Consider the following 18,590-nt stretch of genomic DNA (forward strand, 5'->3'; position numbering starts at 1 on the left):
TGTTACATGGATTCAGTGGAATGTGTGCTTTTTCCCCATACTATTTGCTATTCATGAAAATCGGTTCCTATTTCTATGATATCACCATTCATTTTATCTAATTATATATGACCAAATCATGAGAAAATGTAGGGCATAAAAAAAAATGTTTTTTACACACAGACACTACACATACACACACACATATTCAAAACTCAAATTCTCCCTTGTTTCTTTTTACAGTTGAATTGAGAGAACCAGATGAGTAACTAAATTAACTCAAGACATCTTCTGGGGTCAGCATCTTCTGTATCTACCAAAGGAAAACAGATGAGACATGTTAGCAGAATTCCAAGGTACAGCAGCCTAATTTATCGTAATGTTACTAAAAATATTCAAGTAACCTGTTTTTTCTGAATTGTGTCCAAATGTCACTAATACAAGCAAACTGCACTCTTGAATTAAAAAAATAATAAAAATAAAATTGCTTTAAACTGCTGGAACTGTTTATCATTTGAAGCACCATGACTTTTGTCCGATATGGAATTTAACATTTTGGTTCCAGGGATGGTTTAAACAAATAATAAATTTGTTAATGTGTCAGGGCTGTGGAAATCAGTTGTCATCTGTCTGAAGATACAGAAGCACAGGAACAAAAGGAGCTTGCAATATTAACAGTGTTTTGAAGGTATCAAAAATAGTATATTTTGAAGGTATCAAACATTAATAAGTAATAGCATCATTAGCAAAGCTTAATTATATAATGTGGGTTTAAACCAATGTGGACAACTTTCCAATAGGCAAGAGCTATTTTTTAAAAAATGGTTTTCTGAGCACCTGTGCAAAGCAGTCATATCACCAAGTACAAAGAGTTTTGCATTCTGTGATAGGCCCCTGTGGGTTTACTATTTATTTACTTATTTATTTTTGTGTCTTTGAGTCAGTGTTGATCCTGGTCTATTACATGGAGAAGTCCCTGTAGTTCTCTTGGCAAGATTTCAGAATAGTTTGCCATTGCCTCCTTCCTAGGGCAGAGAGAAAGTGACAGGCTCAAGATCACAAAACTGTCTTTATGCTTAAGGTGAGACTGGAACTCGCAATCTCCCAGTTTCTAACTTGAATGATGTGTTAACCATTACACATAACTAGCTGTCTTGGGCCATCTTGAACAGAAGCAACTTGTTTTCCTTGCATGGAACCTCTGGGGATCCCGTATAAGGAGCGTAGAACGTGCTCTTCATCAGTATGAGTTGCAAACTGTAATTTGTCCTTGTACATCAGAAATCTGTGAATAAATATATATGAGAGTAAAATATGAATACTGTAAGAAAACCCATATAAAATTACACATCCTTCATAAATTGCTCTCTTAACAAGCCTTATTCCTTTATCTAAAAATACCATTATGACACATATTTTACCACTTTATATTTCCAGTCTGGAATAGTTTTGTATGATTATGTTCTTCATATACGAAACACATTTACTATTACTTCTTTCCCATACCATCCTATTCTGTACAGTAGGAAATAAAGTCCAGTTGGTTTTTAAAGGCATTACTGAGTGTCCAGACAATCAGAGAATTATAGGTAAGGGAAAAATGAAAGGCAAGTATGAAAATTGTAATTAATTTATTTGTGGCAACATCAAAAGCAGCTATTAAAGGCAGACAAATTAAGCTTTCTTAGACTACTAGCAACTGAGTAGAAAACTGTGGAAAGAACATTGACGTTGTAGCCATGTATTATTTAATTAGTTCTTTTTATCTCACCCTTCACAAAAATATTTCAGAAAGAAATGTCTACAGATCTCAAGGCTTACATGGCTTTTCTCTTGATATTGTTAGATAACAGAAAAGTGACATCTATTTGATTAGGGCAAGGGGAATTTTAAAAAACATATTGGAAAAAGGATCTGGATTTTGCCAAGAAAACTCTATGGGCATGTCTAGAAATTATCAAGAATCCAAATCAACTCAGGAAAAAAATATTTTATTGCTGAGTTGATTGCTCTTTGGTCCTCTGGAAAGCAGAAACTGGTATGTCAAAATACCATTTTGATGTTTGGTGAGTTACTTATAAAGTTCTTCTAAGTATAAGATCCTTCCCCTCTACAAAGTATGCTTGAAGAATTTATCCTTCCATAGATTTGTCAGAGATGAGGAATGGTAGAGAACAACCATAATGTCTCATAGAAGTAATTTGCCTCTTTTCTTACTGGACCTTGGTGGATAGTTGAAAGAAAAATCCTTTATTAATACAATTTGTAAAAATATTTTAAGCAGAATTTAAAACAAAGCTGAAATTCTAAATATCCTTTTACACAAGAAATCCCTTTAAAATCCATTGGATTCCACTGAAAATATGTTCAAGATGGGGCATTAATATCCTTTACATTAATCCTACAAAACCATTGTATGGGAGGGGGGGGCATAGCACTCTTCCTAAAGTATACATTGATCCTATTGTACTGTTCTTGTTTGTGATGTTACAATTAGAATTAATGCTTGAAATCTGGCCAATGTTCCAAGTATTTCAAAAATATTAATTACAAACTAGGTTGAATTCATGTGGCATTTTTTTTTGCATATCTTGCTTCTATTAGAATATTTGCTAAAACTGACCTTATAACTTTGAGGTTATAATATTGCATTTCCTATTGTCAATCCCATTAATGACCACTGGTACAACACATTAAGTCACTGATAGTATCCTATGCAGTTCAGAGATTTATACTATAATTCTTACGTTCCTTGCTATTTCTCATTCAGACTAGGTAGATAGAACTCAAAAGTCCGAAAATAGATGGAGAGTATTCAGTTGCTATATCTTTACTGTCATGGCTGGTTCATATGGTGACTAAACGAAACCATGTGATAAAAGTATTTGAAAAAAAAACCTGATGTTGAAATGTATGTTGTTATGATCAGTGCAACAACTTGCTCAGTTTTCAAGCAACCTTACTGCATATTCCTATGCAAGATCATTATTATTATTATTCCCAACCTAGCAATTACAGAAAGAATTAAATTAAGATATATCTTATGATTGCCTGGTGAATTCAGAGGGAAGGTGAGATTTGAATAGGAGAATTTCCTGGTTAATTGTTCTCACAGATTCTCTGAAATAAGCCCATATTCAGCATAGCAATGGTACCAACAACCTTCTTTGGACCTGGTAGTAGATTATGAGGAATGTTTGACAAAGCCGAGACAATAAAATAAAAAGAAAAGCATATTTTATCAAGAGGAGAAAGAGAGGGAGGGAAGAGAGAGAGAGAGAGACCCCTTCATATCCCAGTTGATTCTACATTGGAGAATAAATAGCTTCTTTTATGTTGAACAATGTTCACTGCATTTGCTGACAAGCATTTGCTTTCTTTGTGTTTAATCAGCCAGGCTTCCAGATAAAAGAAGTTTGGGAAGAAGAGGGGGTGGTTTTTTTTATCACGCAGAGAAGAGAGACAAACCACCACAGGATTTTCACCTCATTCTTTGCTTAATATGATAGAACTAAATATCATCAATGTTATATTGCTTATATCTGGCATTCTGATATCTGCTTTTTATGCCAGTGGGAAATGATTCTAAACTTAGCCTTCTATAATCATCATTGATTTCTCTCTCTCTATATATATATCTTTCTCTTTCTCTCTTTTGATATACATTTATTAAAGGCACAGTGCTCCATCATTACAAAGAAAGAACCATTGGAGGGAAAAAAATGCTAGTATATTCCTCAGCATGATACTGTCTATGAATTCATTCAGATTAAAAAAAGAGTCACCCCACTCTGATTGGGTTAGTTTGAAGCTCTTCACACTGCTGGCATTGCAGCTCTGTCCTAATTTTTTATATTAAAAAGCCAGTATGGACTAGACTCTGGTACAAGGACATGTATCATGAATACACATCATGCCATCTGTCTGTTCCATTTGTCTGCATGGTTCTGCAGTCAAAACAAATCCGTCATCCCAGATTTGCTGCGGATAGGTTGCCTGGGAGCCAGGATTACAATACAGAACTCAATTTTTAATGGTGGGAGGGGGAGAGACACAATTGCTGCTTCTCATTTTATTGTTTGAATTCTGAATTATGTTTCTTCTCCTGATGCCCACAGCCCAAAGGGAATTAAGAGTCTTTAAAAAAACTTAAGTTTTCTTCTCCCCATGTCCTCAGCTGGTTCCTGTAGATAGGATCAGGACTACACCAACTTTTGAGAAGGTAGCCTGAAAAATATTCTCAATGCCACTCATTCCATGTTTTTTTTCCTAAAAATCATCTTCATACTAAATATCAGGAGAGGAAATCTGGTTATGTGTTTTGAATCAGTCCCCAAATTGCAAAATCGGCCACTTTATATTTTGCTGTATCCATTGCAAAAAGAATGAAATATTTTCTAGAAGAATTGTATTTGAAAAGAGCTACTACACATGTGAATGTAACATTGTTTGGTGTACCCAACTATGGAATCTAATAATTAATTATAATAGCAGATGACTTAAGTTTTTCAGTGCATGTATCTCTCCCATTTCATTTTATTGAAATGCCATTTCCAAGGGATAAGATAAGATTAATGGTTGTCCTGGCATTTTCATAATATCTCTTTGTCTTTTTCTCTTAGACACTCAACTTTTTCTTTCTCACACATCCACTTACACATACACATAAAGAGAGATGGCGGCTGGACAGTCAGCAATTTGTAGATTGGCAACATACAAAATAATAATATCAAACCAACCTTTTTAATTTATTGCATGCTTATGTTGTGAAAATATACTTTGCTTCACATAATTTCATTTCTGCAGATAGTTATCTCCATGCAGAAGATGTGTACATGATCAGAGTCGGCTGTAAATCTGTAATTAGAGGCTAGAAATTTATTTCAAAATTACTTTTGTGTTGAATTCAACAGTTGTCTTTGTAATATCTATAAATATATGCTTGCTTTTCTCAAACGTATGCATTATGCCACTGCAGAAGGGCAATTTTATTTAAAAGGAAGCCAGTGTCTTCAGTGAGGGGTTTTCCAATGTAAATGTAGGAGATTGTATATCTAGATTGATGAATACATTATTAATACAATACATGTGTGTCAGTGGTGGCATTTTAAAAAAATTACTACCGGTTCTGTGGGCGTAGGCTTGGTGGGTGTAGCAGTGAAAGGTTATTGTAAAATCTCCAGTCAGGGTGGTATTTTCCGGTTCTCTGCTACTGGTTCTCCAGAACTGGTCAGAACCTGCTGAATACCACCTCTGATGTGTGTGATGTGTAGTTTGCAAAGGGAAGCTCTATATAATTATATATTTTGTAAGAGGTGATTCAGACCTTTCATAATACCTTTTGCTCAGGAATGAACGCATCTGTCCTTAAGTTGGGGATGTTGTTTGTATTCTGAATTAATTTTTATGTGCACATTGCTTACATTTTCATTGGTATGTGTGGAATTTTATCTAGTATACACATTTGAAACACTATCCAAATATCTCTTTTTGTGCTTGATTTTCATTAAATAATACATAGCACAAAATATAAAATAGCACAAAATTCAAAGTTGTGCCAAAAAAAAGAGGATAGTTACATTCTGGTTCATGTTTTAGAGAAACTTAATTACTTGTCATAAGTAGAAAATCTTTGTCAAATATTTGTCTGAAATGGCATAGAGTTTCCTGCCTAAGCAGGGGTTGGACTAGAAGATCTGAAAGGTTCCTTCCAACTCCATTATTCTGTTGTCTTTATTACAAAAAGGTTATCACCTTTAACCCAACATTTAATAAATGTTGGAATCTGTTCCATGCTTTAATCTTATCTCTTTGGTATTATCTTATCCACTAATATTGGTTAATGTAGGCTGGTCTATAATAGTAATGAATATTGATTTGCTGTGATTTGAAGGTTGCTTAATAAATAATGTTTGAAAACCAAAACTATGCCTGTATTTATGCCTCCTATTTTTTATATAAATCCACTGGATTTACTGATTCATAAACATTCTAAACCTTTTCAAAAATCATAAGATGAAATTTTTGGTTCATCTTTAAAACTCTGTCCTCATTATGTATCAGCTTTTGCAGAAATTAATACAATACAGTTTCTCCAACAATACGGCCTCCCCCAATAGGAAGTCCCAGCATGTTTTATAGGCATGAAATGAAATTAAGCCCCTCTCCCAAATTAAGGCCTTTATTAAAACATGCAAAATGGGGGGAGAATGGTGGGGGGACTTGCCGTTAGGAAGTACTATTGTTGCACACCCAGATATGGTGCTGCCTGCATTGACCCCGATACAAAGTGCCCCACCAACACCGAGGTCAACATCCAAGCCGTCGCCACCTGCCCGAAGATGCAAGGGGGGAATTAAGTCACCCCCGAAAAGACGGCCTAGCCATTTTTTCAGGGCTCAAAAAAAAATAAGACCCAGCCTTATTATATGAGAAACACGGTACTTATAGTTCACTGACCACAATATCATTATTATGGTTTTGGAATATATTTGAAAATCTTAATAATAAGGTTTTTTCCAAGATAAATTAAGTGTACACTTGCATTATAGAATTCAATTTTTTAAAAATGTAATTCCTATTTGATGCCTTCAGATACATTAGGCTTTAATCATCAGAATTCCTAGCTAGCAAATATCTGAAAGAGAGAAGAATTCTGGAAATGGAACAACTTGGTTCAGCTAAGCACATCTGCTCAAACACTGTATGATACATTTCCTGGATTTATTTTTTCAAAAAATAAAATAAAATTAAAAATTGTTTTTAATCTCATTGTTCAGGAATGGTCATGCCTTTTAAAAAAGCAATAACAGTATGCAGTGATTTATTTATTTATTTACTTATTTATTTGTAAAATAATTGGCTGCTCATCTTACCTCAGAATAACTTTGGACAGCTTACAATCATAAAAAAAAAAAACTGTACAAAGATAAAAACATAAAAGTAAATGTTCAAACTATAGAAGTGTAATTCTCATAAGCTTTTTCAATTTAATTTTAATTTGGGGGGGTTTATAATGGAGGAATGAATTTGCTTTAGATTAATATAATGTATTTTTCAAATGGTGCCAAAATCTGTATGAATAGAAGTATACATAAGCCGCTCTGTTTATTCCTAATGAGCTAGTCTGTTTCCTTAACAGAAACTCTGATGTTCAACTTTTCCTACAGTTATGCAATCTCTGTCATAGAAAAGGGGCTTTTCCATTACTAAATGAAGAATGTTTTTCCCCAGCCTCAAATCCTAGTTTACTGTACAGTTCTATTAGGAGTGCAACATATGGTTTTTCTTTTCAGTCATTGATTGGAACTGAGTTATCTCTTAGTCAAATATTTGAAAACAGTCTGTTACACCTTTGACCAGCATGGAAGTCCTCTGGTGTGTAGGAAGTTTCCTATAGGCAAACTGCAATCCCAAAATGACAACGTGTGTGAGATGATGTCATTATATCAATGCTGCCATTATGTACTTGTATCCAAAGACTGACACAACTTGTGCTATTTTCATAATGCCATTTCTTATGTGTCACCACTTACCCACAATGGATACCATTGGCCAATTTGGATATCCCCACATTTCCTAGCAAATTTGAATTGAGAGCTATATTTCTTGTTTCCAAGCCTGGCTTGAAAAACAGCCCTGAAAGGAACTTTTTCAGGTTGTTTATCCATTTGTACTGACAAGAGGACTCTTATAGAAGGTACTGAACCCATTCACATTCTGAAATTTAATAATAAATTTATTAATTATTTAATAAACCAGTATGGTCATTAATGTAGTTTAAATGTATAGTATCTAATTGTTTAATCATTATTAATGTCTGCTTGTGTAAAATACAGAGAACATTCTATTATGCACTATGAATATAGTAATGACAGTGGTCCCATTCATACGTAACGGTGCATCATGGTTACTGCTTGATATGGAGCAATAAAATTATTTCTCTTTTGTAATAGCTACAGCTTACTAAAAATCCTCTCTTTTTAAAAGAAATGTGTAGTAGTCTAATTTGCTTTTTTTTTTAAATTGCATGAAGATGATTGATCCAAAGAACTGCATTTGGGGCAGTAATCTATGGGCAGAACAAAAGTTGTGGCATCATTTGCCAATGTTAAATGAGGATTGGGTTTTAGTTTCTTCACGGTACTCAACTATTCTATAATATTACTAACAGTGATAGAAAATATGATTTATATAATTTATAAGTAATTACATTTATAATGGGAATTAAGAGGTGAGATCCAAAGATATATCAATTTCTTGAAAACACTTTCAGCAGTACTCCCAATTTTTAATACCATTTTTTTTAAGTGTAATTTGCATTAATTTAATGATTACTAGAATGAACTGGACATTTTTTTTAAAAAAAATCCTTGTTAAGTAGTAGCAATATGTATGTGAGGAATTTGAATAGGGGTTAATCAGATTATCCAATGATGACCTATTTCTTTGCTAAAATAATATATAGTTAAAGGACATTAGTGCTACATCTGCCATTACAATCTCCAGTCTGTTGAATTTCAGTGCTTCTGAAATATCGGCCTGTTGTGTAAGCTTTTTTCTATATGACCTATTTCTCTCTTAACAATTAAATGAAGCTCAGAAAGATTTTTTTTTAACCTCAGTTTGTTGGTTTTCATCAACTTAAAAAGTTTGACCTTAAGCATTTTCTTAGGCCTGGAGGGAAAGAACCTACTTGTATAACATGCCAAGCATTGTTGCCTTATCCTATGGAAGCAGCTGTTCTGGGGAAGATTAATTGCACATATTTTCAGATGTAGGATTATGACTCTAAAGCAGAAAACAAGAAATAACCCCAATGACAGTTGGTTTCTCTCTTTACGGCTTAGAGACATCCGTGTTCTCTTGAGGTTATACCAGCTTTTCCCAAACTGGTATTTCCAGTTACATTGGTATCAGAACTCTCCAAATTCTTACTCATTATGGCTGATTTAAGAGATCAGACATAAAGAAGATTAATTATGAGACTAGAAATTCAGCAAGCGAACTTTGAAATAACACATAGTTGTGCAGGCAGGGAGACAGATTTTGTTAGAAAATTGCAGTCCCAAGAAATTCGGTATCTAGTTCTCACCCTTTCACATACAACTACAGGAACATGCCTAACATCAGAACAAACTATTGTGCATTCTAATGTGTGTTGGTTAATTGCGGGTCATTAGTAGCTGCCCCAAGTGCAGATAGGAGCAGAGAGTTTATATTTTTCTGAAAGATGACAACATTGTAGCAACTCTTAATATAACATTCTCTACATTGCCAGAATTCGGAATTATTCTCATCCACTGCCCTACCATTGCTGTGTCTGTGTACAGGTCATATAGCATTTAGCTTAGCTGTGAAAAAATCACACAGAGCACATTCATCTTCATATATGCAGTGCTAAACAAAATGGATTAACCTCTGAATAGATATACACAAAGCTGAATTTGAAATATGATTTTATAGGGACACAGTACTACATTATTTTTCATGGAGATACATTCCTCAGAAATTTTAAGTTTAATCTCTGTGGACTTATATTTATTAATATATTTTCTCCTAACAAATCTCTACCTGCTAAATAACAGCATGGATAGTAGCATGGATAGGTTGATAGACAGACAGACAGACAATATTGCCTAACAAAATATTTGGGCAATTTATAATGAACCAATACAAGTATATAGTGTGTAATTATTTGTTGCTATAAATGGTTCAGTGTTCTGCTCTATTTTCTATCAATCTTCACCCAATTCAGAGGATGTATCTCTCTCTGTAGATCCTCTGTAGTAACAACTTAAAAAGTCATTAGGCTGGCCTAAATCCGCTTATATTTATCAGCCTTAAATAGTACATAAGAGGGGATTATCCTGTGGGATATCCATACTGTGCAGGCACCGCTATGAGTACTTATATTACTTATTTGACTATCTGGCTACCTCCTATATATTCTGCAATTTTTCAACAGACATTAAGGCCTTAGCCTTAGGCCTGAAATGGACTAGGAAACTGGATGCTTCTATAAAGGAGAAATCAAAAATTCTATTTTTGTCATTTATTTCATTAATAGATAACCAGCCTTGGGCGAATATTTTGACTTACCTGAAGTTTTCAGGAACTTGTGAATTTATCTCCAAAATTTATTATAGTTACTATGGTAATTAAATCATTTTTTTATTATGCTCATACAGCAACATACAGCGGATGGTGTACAGTCAATTAAAAAGTATAGAAGGTACACCAGAGTCTTTAAAAAAAAAAAAGTTTGAAGAAGTTAAGACAGGAAGTATACATAGAAGTCTTTAAGAACAGAATCTAAAAGAAGGTGTAGACGTATTAGATAGATGTAGTGGACATAAAGACTATATGAAATCACAGAACAATCTAATATGGCAAATTAGGTGCTTATTGAGTCTAGTTTGTTGCACAATTCATCATCTGAAAAATTTGGAATGCCGCTACGTAGAACCTGACAATATTGTATGTTATAGTGGGGTTGGTATCTGAAAGCATCCGGGAGATATAGAATTGTCCTGTGTGCCCTGGAGGTTTATGCAGTGCAGGTGAGATAAGGCTAGTATTCGTGTAGGCATCAGAGAAGCACATGCTCTGTTGTATCTCTGTTTAGAGTCATAGGGGCATTGTCTCTCCCAGTAAGGAATCTTGTATTGTCCTTCAAGGACCACTTGGATAACAGCATGACATCGTGCCAGGATAAAGGCACTCCACTATTTAGATATTTCAGATTTGGTTAGGTATGCCATAGAGGAGGCATAGTAATTGGATTCACAGGCAATAAAGCTTGGATCTTGACTAGTTGAGTTGTTGCTCAATGTCTGCTACACATAGATCTGGTTTTAGTAGCCATTGCTTGTTACCTTGTGAATTGAAAACATCAGAGACAAATTCTTTGTATGGCTAATCATGCTTAAATAAATAAAGTGCTCAATTCAATTCAATTAACTCACAGTTAGTAGGAACTATGGTAAAATAATACAAAAGAGTAACTTGAATGTGTTAAAGCCAATATATATAGGCAACATGTTGCCATGTTCCAAAATAAGACCTAAACAAGAGCCTACATAGTTGGTGTTTCAGTGTTAAACAAAATGTAAACAGCCAATAACATCAAAAAAGAAAACCATAATAATTGAGTAGAATCAACTACTAGATGCAAATAAATGAATGGTGGTTCCATCTTTTGTAGATTTGTATACAGATAGTACTCACCAACGTTCATTCAAGCAGCTGTTTGAAATTATGGTGGTGCCGAAAAAAGTAACTTCACAGCACATGTGAAGTTATCCCTTGAGTCATGTGACCACCAGTGAGTATGCATTGTTCTGTGCCTGATCTGCATTTTTTTCCTTTGCTCCCTTGCAGAGCAGAGAAATTGGAGAAAAGGTTTGAAGAAAGTATGTTTACTTTTATACACACTGAAAGCAATGAAATTACACTGGGAGTCACAGATGCACCACACGAACACTTTACAGTTCGCTCTTGAATTTCTTTCTCTCCAATCTCTCTCCACTGTAATGGTGAGGCAGGAGAATAAAGCAATCGATTTCTGCAATTCGGCAATATTTCCTTTGCCTGGCCCTTCTACCCGTAGAACAGAGAAATTGGAGAGAAAGAGATTTCAAGAGCACAAGATGTTTGTTGTTCTACACAAGAGCAATGTGATCATGCTGGCAATGGAAAGGGTCAGACAGAGGAGAAATTGCCTGAAGAAATCAATTACTTTTTCCTCCCCCATCCTATCCATAGAGTGAAGAGATTGGAGACAAAAGGATTTCAAGAGAGTAGCCAGTTTATGTAGCTCACCCATGCCTTCTAACCCTAGGATGTGGTGTGATTGCATTGCTTTTGATGTACAAAAGCCAGTAAACAGTCAATCAGGGATCCCAAAGTGGTGGTGGTGGGAAATAATTAAGAAGCAAACAAAAGCTAAAGGTGAGAAACAGACTAGGTTGCCTCTTTTCAGCCAGAAAGCACAGTTGTGGTCATGTGATTTCCCATTTAGCAAACACTTCCTTATCAGTAGAGTTGCTAATCCCAATTGATGTCATTAAGCAGAACTACTTGTATATCAGAACCCCCATATCTTGTATAGCCTGAAACAAAGATGGAAAGCATTTTTGTATGAAATATATGTGGAGGAATCTGGTTCAGTAATCTTCCTTAGAGAATAATTGTCAGTCTGATTAGTCATCTGAAATCTGGAAAGGAATGATCTTTATTCTCTCTAGAGGTGGTTAAGTGGGTGCCATTCTGGCCTTATCATTTATTTACATAAAGACTGGCATTTGCCACTCTTAGGGAAGAGAAGGGGATGGAAGATTTTTATGATAATTATCATTGTCTAATTAGTCTATTAAATACCTTTAGCAAAATGTATGCAAGACACTTTTAAATTGGATGGAGCTAGAAAATATACTTTAGGATGGGATCAAATCTTTTGAAGTGCAATAGAGCAGGGGATTTTAAATTATTTGGTGGAGAAATATACAGAAAAATAAGCTTTGTCCTAGATGCTGCATTTATTAAGTTTAAGCAGGCATTTGATTGTGTATCTGAAAAAAGGATGGCAAAAGCTCTTGAGAAAAGTATGGAAAAAGCTTAGAAGTATACCATCAGATTACCATCTTCTTATTCCTATAAGATATACAAAACACTTACTTTAAAGTAAGATGTAATGTGGCAGTTCCACTGTCTGATTTGATCTATATTAGAAGATGAATCCATGCTTATTTAACTTCTTTATCAATTCCATGATTCGTCATGTAACTAAATTCAATCCACTTATTTTATTATTTATATTGCTTATATACTGAAAAATTTTCAAGAGACCTCTGATATTTTAAAATTAGTATTATAAACAATTATGTCATTTAAGGCATGGATAGGAGGGAGTGCAACCTTATGGAAGCTTGCATTGTATGCATACATTGTAGTGCATGCCCTGCCCCTTTTGTACAGATGTTACACATATGTACAAAAGAATTTCAGAAAGTCTGTGTGTGCGTGTGCACTATTATAAACAGATGAGCCCGTCAATCTTGTGTGTGTGTGTAGAGAGAGAGAGAGAGAGAAGGGGGTGGGAGGGAGAGAGAGACAGAGAGGTGTTTTGCAGTGCTTACTGCATTTCTGAATATATTCATTAGGTCTAGGCAGGAATCTGGATTCATAGGGTAAAATGTAAATCAGAGCACCCGTCAGGGCCAATTTGAATAAAAAATACCTTTGCCTGGACAGATATGCAAGCATAGGAAAAGATATAGCTATCTTAACAGGTCCCCGACAAGTGCTGGATGTACAAATCTGGGTCTCTTCACTAGTTAATATATTCAAGATTGAGAAATGATTTAAGATGGACTCTTGTTTTTAAAATAATATACACAATGTTAATGAAGATCGGCAGTTTTCAACCAAGTATTTAATGCACTGTTAACAGACATGCAACATAGTCTACATCCACATGATGTAGTGAAATGCAATGTTTGACAACATCATTTGATAGCATAATTGCATCCCTTCCTTTTTGAAATTATGTAACTATTCCACATAACAGACAGACTTCTGGAAAACGTAATGCATAAATAGCAGCTGTGGTTCCTGTGCTAAATCAAGAAGTCAGTTGAGTTTTCTGCCTGGTTGTGTTAAAAACCATTTGTTTAACTTTAGAAATTATATGGGCTGTTTTAATCAAGAAAATTTAAATCTTACTTTCCTTGCACTTCAGAAGATTTTGCAAGGTGTTGTTGTATCATCTTAACCACAGGATTAGGATTTTAACATTCTTTATCTGCTGGCTTAAGGCAAAATTGAGGTCATATGAAAAATACATATTTGCCACATTCTGAGGGCTAAAACAGAAAAATGTCAAGACAATCATTTCCCTTTAAAGTAGTCTATTAATTGTCCCATAACCAAGAGAAATATAATTATTTACTCAGAAATGTTCTATTATATTAAGGTAGTTTTTTCTCATTGTAATTATGATTAGGATTACAGGCAAAAAGGAATAATATTATTAGGGCCGGTTGCATAGTCAGCCACCATCAGTCAATTGCAAAATTGACTTGGAACAGCTTACATCCTGCAATAATACCACCAAACATCAACGCCTGCCTATTCCAGGTTCTTGGATAAAAATACCAAATCCAATGTAAAATTTGATTACATGACAATGGGGATGCTGCAACTGTGATAAGTGTGAAAAATTGTCATAAGTCACTTTTTCGGTGCTGTTGTAACTTTGAATGGTCACTAAATGAACTATTGTAAGTCAAGGGCAGTCAGTCTAAGTCAGGAGTGTCAAACTCACATCATCATGATGGTGTCACGTGATATCAGAAGTTTTTTCCCCCTTTGCTAAACCGGGAGTGGGTGTGCCCAGCATGTGATACAAACAGCCCATTGGCCAGGAGTGCACAACAAATGCTTAGGTATAGAATAGGTGGTATCTTACTCCATAGCAGTAACTGCTAGAGGGATCTTGGAGTCCTTGTGGACAATCACTTAAATAAGAGCCAGCAGTGTAAAGCAGCTGCCAAAAAAGCCAACACAGCCTTAGGCTCCATTAACAGAGGGATAAAATCAAGATCACGTGAAGTGTTAATACCACTCTATAATGCCTTGGTAGGACCATACTTGGAATAGTGCATCCAATTTTGGTCACCATGATGTAAAAAAAGTTGTTGAGACTCTAGAAAGTATACAGAGCAGAGCAACAAAGATGATTAGGGGACTGGAGACTTAAACATATAAAGAACGGTTGCCAGAATTGGATAGGTCTAGTTTAATAAAAAAAGGGAATAGGGATGGCAGAACAACAGGCAGTGGATGGAAACTAATCAAGGAGAGAACATCCTAGAATCGTGATGGCGAACCTATGCCAGGTGTACTGGAAGTGGCACGCAGAGACATCTCTCCAGGCATGCCAGTCATCATCCGTTGTTCTTCTGGGCTCCGATGTCCACATGCGCGCCAGCCAGCTGGCCTTCATGCATGGGAGCACTGGAAACCAGAAGAACAGCTCTCCAGAGTGCATGTGTGCGCTGGCCAGCTGGTCTTCGCATGCGTGGGAGCTCTGGAAACCAGAAGAGCAGCTCCCTGGAGCGCATGTACATGCTGGCCAGCTGGTTCTTCATGCATGCATGCACATTAGAAACTGGAAGACTAGGTAGCTGGTGCACACGCGCTTGCTGGGAAGTTAAGCTTCTGGTTTCTGGCGCTCCTGCGTGCACGTGTCAAGGAGCTGCTCTTCCAGTTTCTTGTGTGCATGCGCGCATGTGCTCCCATTTCGGCACTCTGCCGAAAAGGTGAGCCACCACTGGTCTAGAACTAAGGATAAATTTCCTAGCAGAGCAATTAATCAATGGAGTGACTGATATGCCTCTAGAAGTTGTGGATGCTTAACACTGGACATTTTAAAGAAGAGATTGGACAACCATTTGTCTGAAATGGTATAGGATTTTTTGCCTGAGCAGGAGACCTCCAAGGTCCTTTCCAACTCTGTTATTATGAAATCAGTTCCCCAAATATTTCATTGAGTGATATTTCTCTGGGTGGATTTCAACTGTAATGTTCCTGAGATTCAGCTAAAATCAAGAGCAGCAGCCCAACTCTCCTACTGTAATATCTTTTATTCAGGAAAAAATTATATGGCTTAGGACCAAAACTCAAGAAAGCTGTATCTACTTGGAGGTCCCTTTAAATTGTTAAATATAATAGCTATCGTCACATAGCAAGCCTTGTGTGCAGTGGAGTGTTTGATTCTAAGGTAGGAAATTCTCTCCATACCATTGAAAGTATATAAACAATAAGAAAAATCTGAATCTGTTTTTCTTTGTGTGTGAGAGAGACAGAAAGACGGGGTGTTCTTGCAATTCATTGTTTTGCCCATGCCTAAACCCCAGATCTGATAATCTTAAGAATGCTTTCAAATTGCCATTATTAAGCAAGAAAAATGTGGGTCAGACTGAAGATCAACTATTTGAGGATCTTGCTTCTTAAAATAGTACTCCAAATGTGTTTGGGGAACGCTCAGGCAGAATACTGGTACATAAATACGATGCAGGCCTTGTGAATGATATATGAAGATCCATTAGTTTCTTGAAAAAAAAAAAATTATTCAATGTTTTGACAATGAAAAACAAATTTCCACACTTTACAGCGTTACAATAGCAATGGTTATATTTTGAATATCTTCTATTACCGTGTTATACATCTCTATGTTTGCTTCTTCGTCATTCTAAGCATTTTTTACATATATACATTTTTATTTACATTTATTTATATGTAAACCTTATTGTTTTATGGTATTACATAAATCATAATTTGATGCCTTTGTGTCTTTTTCTTATCCATTAGTACCAAACATCCCATATTTTATAATATTCTCCTTCTTTATCTTTCAATAGCTTCATTAATCTGTCCATCTCTGCGCATTCATATACCTTATTAATTATTGTCGTTTCTGGGGGGAATTGTAGTCTGTTTCCAATTTTGGGCAAAAGATATTCTAGTGGCCGTTATGATATGAAGCATCAAATATTTCTATTCATGTTAGGTTCTAGCATACCTAATAAAAAAAAAATCTGGTTTAAATTTCAGTTTCTGTTTCGTTATTTCCTCTAACCATGATCTGATTTTTTTGCCAGTATCTCCGCACATGGGGGCATGTCCACCATATATGGAAATATGTTCCCTGGTTGTAATTACATCTCTAACTTTTTGTATCATATTTGGGAACATTTTAGCTAATCTCTCTGGGGGAAGGTGCCAGCGGTAAAACATTTTATACACGTTCTCTTTGTAGGGGATCAACAATGTTAATTTATAATTTACTTGCCAAATACGTTTCCCCCTTTTTGTTTAATTGATCTCTATATTTTATCATTTTATGACAATCCAAGGCATTGCGATATATTAGTGCTTCCATTGTTGACAACCATAACGGCACCTTCACATAGTGGTTCTTTTTTAGCTTCTCCCATATAGTTAATAGAGTGCTTCTCATACAATGTCTTTGGAAATAAGTATGGTATTTACTCTTCCCATCCCCCAAAAAACTCATGCCAGCCAAGTTGTAGGTTGTAACCCTCTATCGTTAATATACTTTTATCTGTTAGATTAATCCAATCCTTAATCCATGTGGTTATTGCTGCCTGATAGTATAATTCAAAGTCTGTGAGGCCGAATCCTCCCTTGCTTCTACTGTCTTGTAATAATTTATATTTTATCCTAGCTTTTTTCTTTTGCCAAATGAATTTCAATATTTTTTTTATTTAGATCTTCAAAAAAGTTCTTTCCCAGCTTAACAGGCATGGTTTGAAACAAAAATAATAATTTTGGTAACACATTTATTTTTATGGTTGCAATCCGCCCTATCAGTGACAATTGTATCTTGGCCCAGTTATCTAAACCCTTTTGTATTTGAGTTATTAATTTATCATAGTTGTCTTTCTTTATTGACAAGCATTTTGCTGTAAGCCAAATTCTGAGATATTTCACTTTTTTTACTATCTGCATCCCTAATTCATTTGCTAATTCTTCATTTTGTTTTTTAGTACAATTTTTGGTTATTATTTTAGTTTTTTCTTTATTCATTTTGAGCCCTGCCACCTTTCCAAATTCTTCTGCTTCACTCATTAATACAAGACTTTGTTTCTTTTGGATATTCCATTATGAATACCATGTCGTCGGCAAAGGCTTGGAGTTTATACTCCTCTTTTTTGACAGTTAATCCTTTAATATCTCAGTTTTGTCTTACCTGTTACAACAATACTTCTTCTGATAATATATATAATAATGGGGCTAGTGGGCATCCTTGCTTCACTCCTTTACTGATTTCTATACCATCTGTGGTTTCTTCATTCACTATCACTTTTGCCGTTTGTACTTTATAAATTGTTTTAATAAGTCCCAAAAAATTTTCACCAAATTTCATATTAGTCAATTAATTAATGAGAAAACACCAATTTAAATTATCAAAAGCTTTCTGGGGTTCCACGAACATAAGCGCCATTGGTTTATTTGGGTGCATCTCGTAATACTGTAGGATGTCCATAATTAATCTTGTCTTGGTCTTCATTTGTCTATATGGGACCATTCTGATCAGAATAAATAATTTTATTTAATATCTTTTTCAGTCTTTCGGCTATTATCGTGGCCAGAAGATCCATTAGTTTCTATTCAAGCCTAGTAACCAGTCATATAGCCGTTCCCATGAATTCTTTTAATCCTGTTTCAATCCACCAAAGTCTGCAATCACCCACATATTCATAGCCTTGGATTTTTTGATTGATAGATTGATTGATTGTCAAATTAAGAAGGCTACCCAACTCCATGAAGAGTGGGTGGCATACAGCATTAAAACAGAACAATAAAAAATGTAGATACAGAAGAAAAGTTTCACATTAACGTGAAAAATCCTGTAAAGATTTATCTATTCACACTAACCCAAAGCCTGAAGAAAAAGCCAGATTTTCAGACTTTCTGAACACAGATGGGGTGAGGACAGAATACTGGCAAAATGATAGAAAAGGCCTGCTTGCTTTTCTATCCAGGGTCCTGTCAGATGTCTTTGTTATCTGTCATCTTTGTCA

The 18,590-nt window shown here is 35.2% G+C and overlaps 1 long non-coding RNA gene across 6 annotated transcripts in view; it reads left to right on the top strand.

The window, feature by feature from the left end:
* LOC113436178 (uncharacterized) overlaps positions 1–18,590 on the top strand; it is a 301,149-nt gene that overhangs the window by 59,363 nt on the left and 223,196 nt on the right. For 2 of the 6 annotated variants that reach the window (XR_015742944.1, XR_015742947.1), the window contains 3 exons: positions 223–335; positions 584–667; positions 3,655–6,046. This is a non-coding gene — a long non-coding RNA (uncharacterized LOC113436178). Of the gene's footprint in view, positions 1–222; positions 336–583; positions 668–3,654; positions 6,047–18,590 lie in introns of those variants that run through there. The other 4 variants (XR_015742945.1, XR_015742946.1, XR_015742948.1 and 1 more) reach the window with 4 other exon arrangements.

Source organism: Pseudonaja textilis, chromosome 3 (assembly GCF_049901715.1).
Source record: "Pseudonaja textilis isolate UNSWEBS1 chromosome 3, rPseTex1.2, whole genome shotgun sequence".
NCBI classification, from domain to species: domain Eukaryota; kingdom Metazoa; phylum Chordata; class Lepidosauria; order Squamata; family Elapidae; genus Pseudonaja; species Pseudonaja textilis.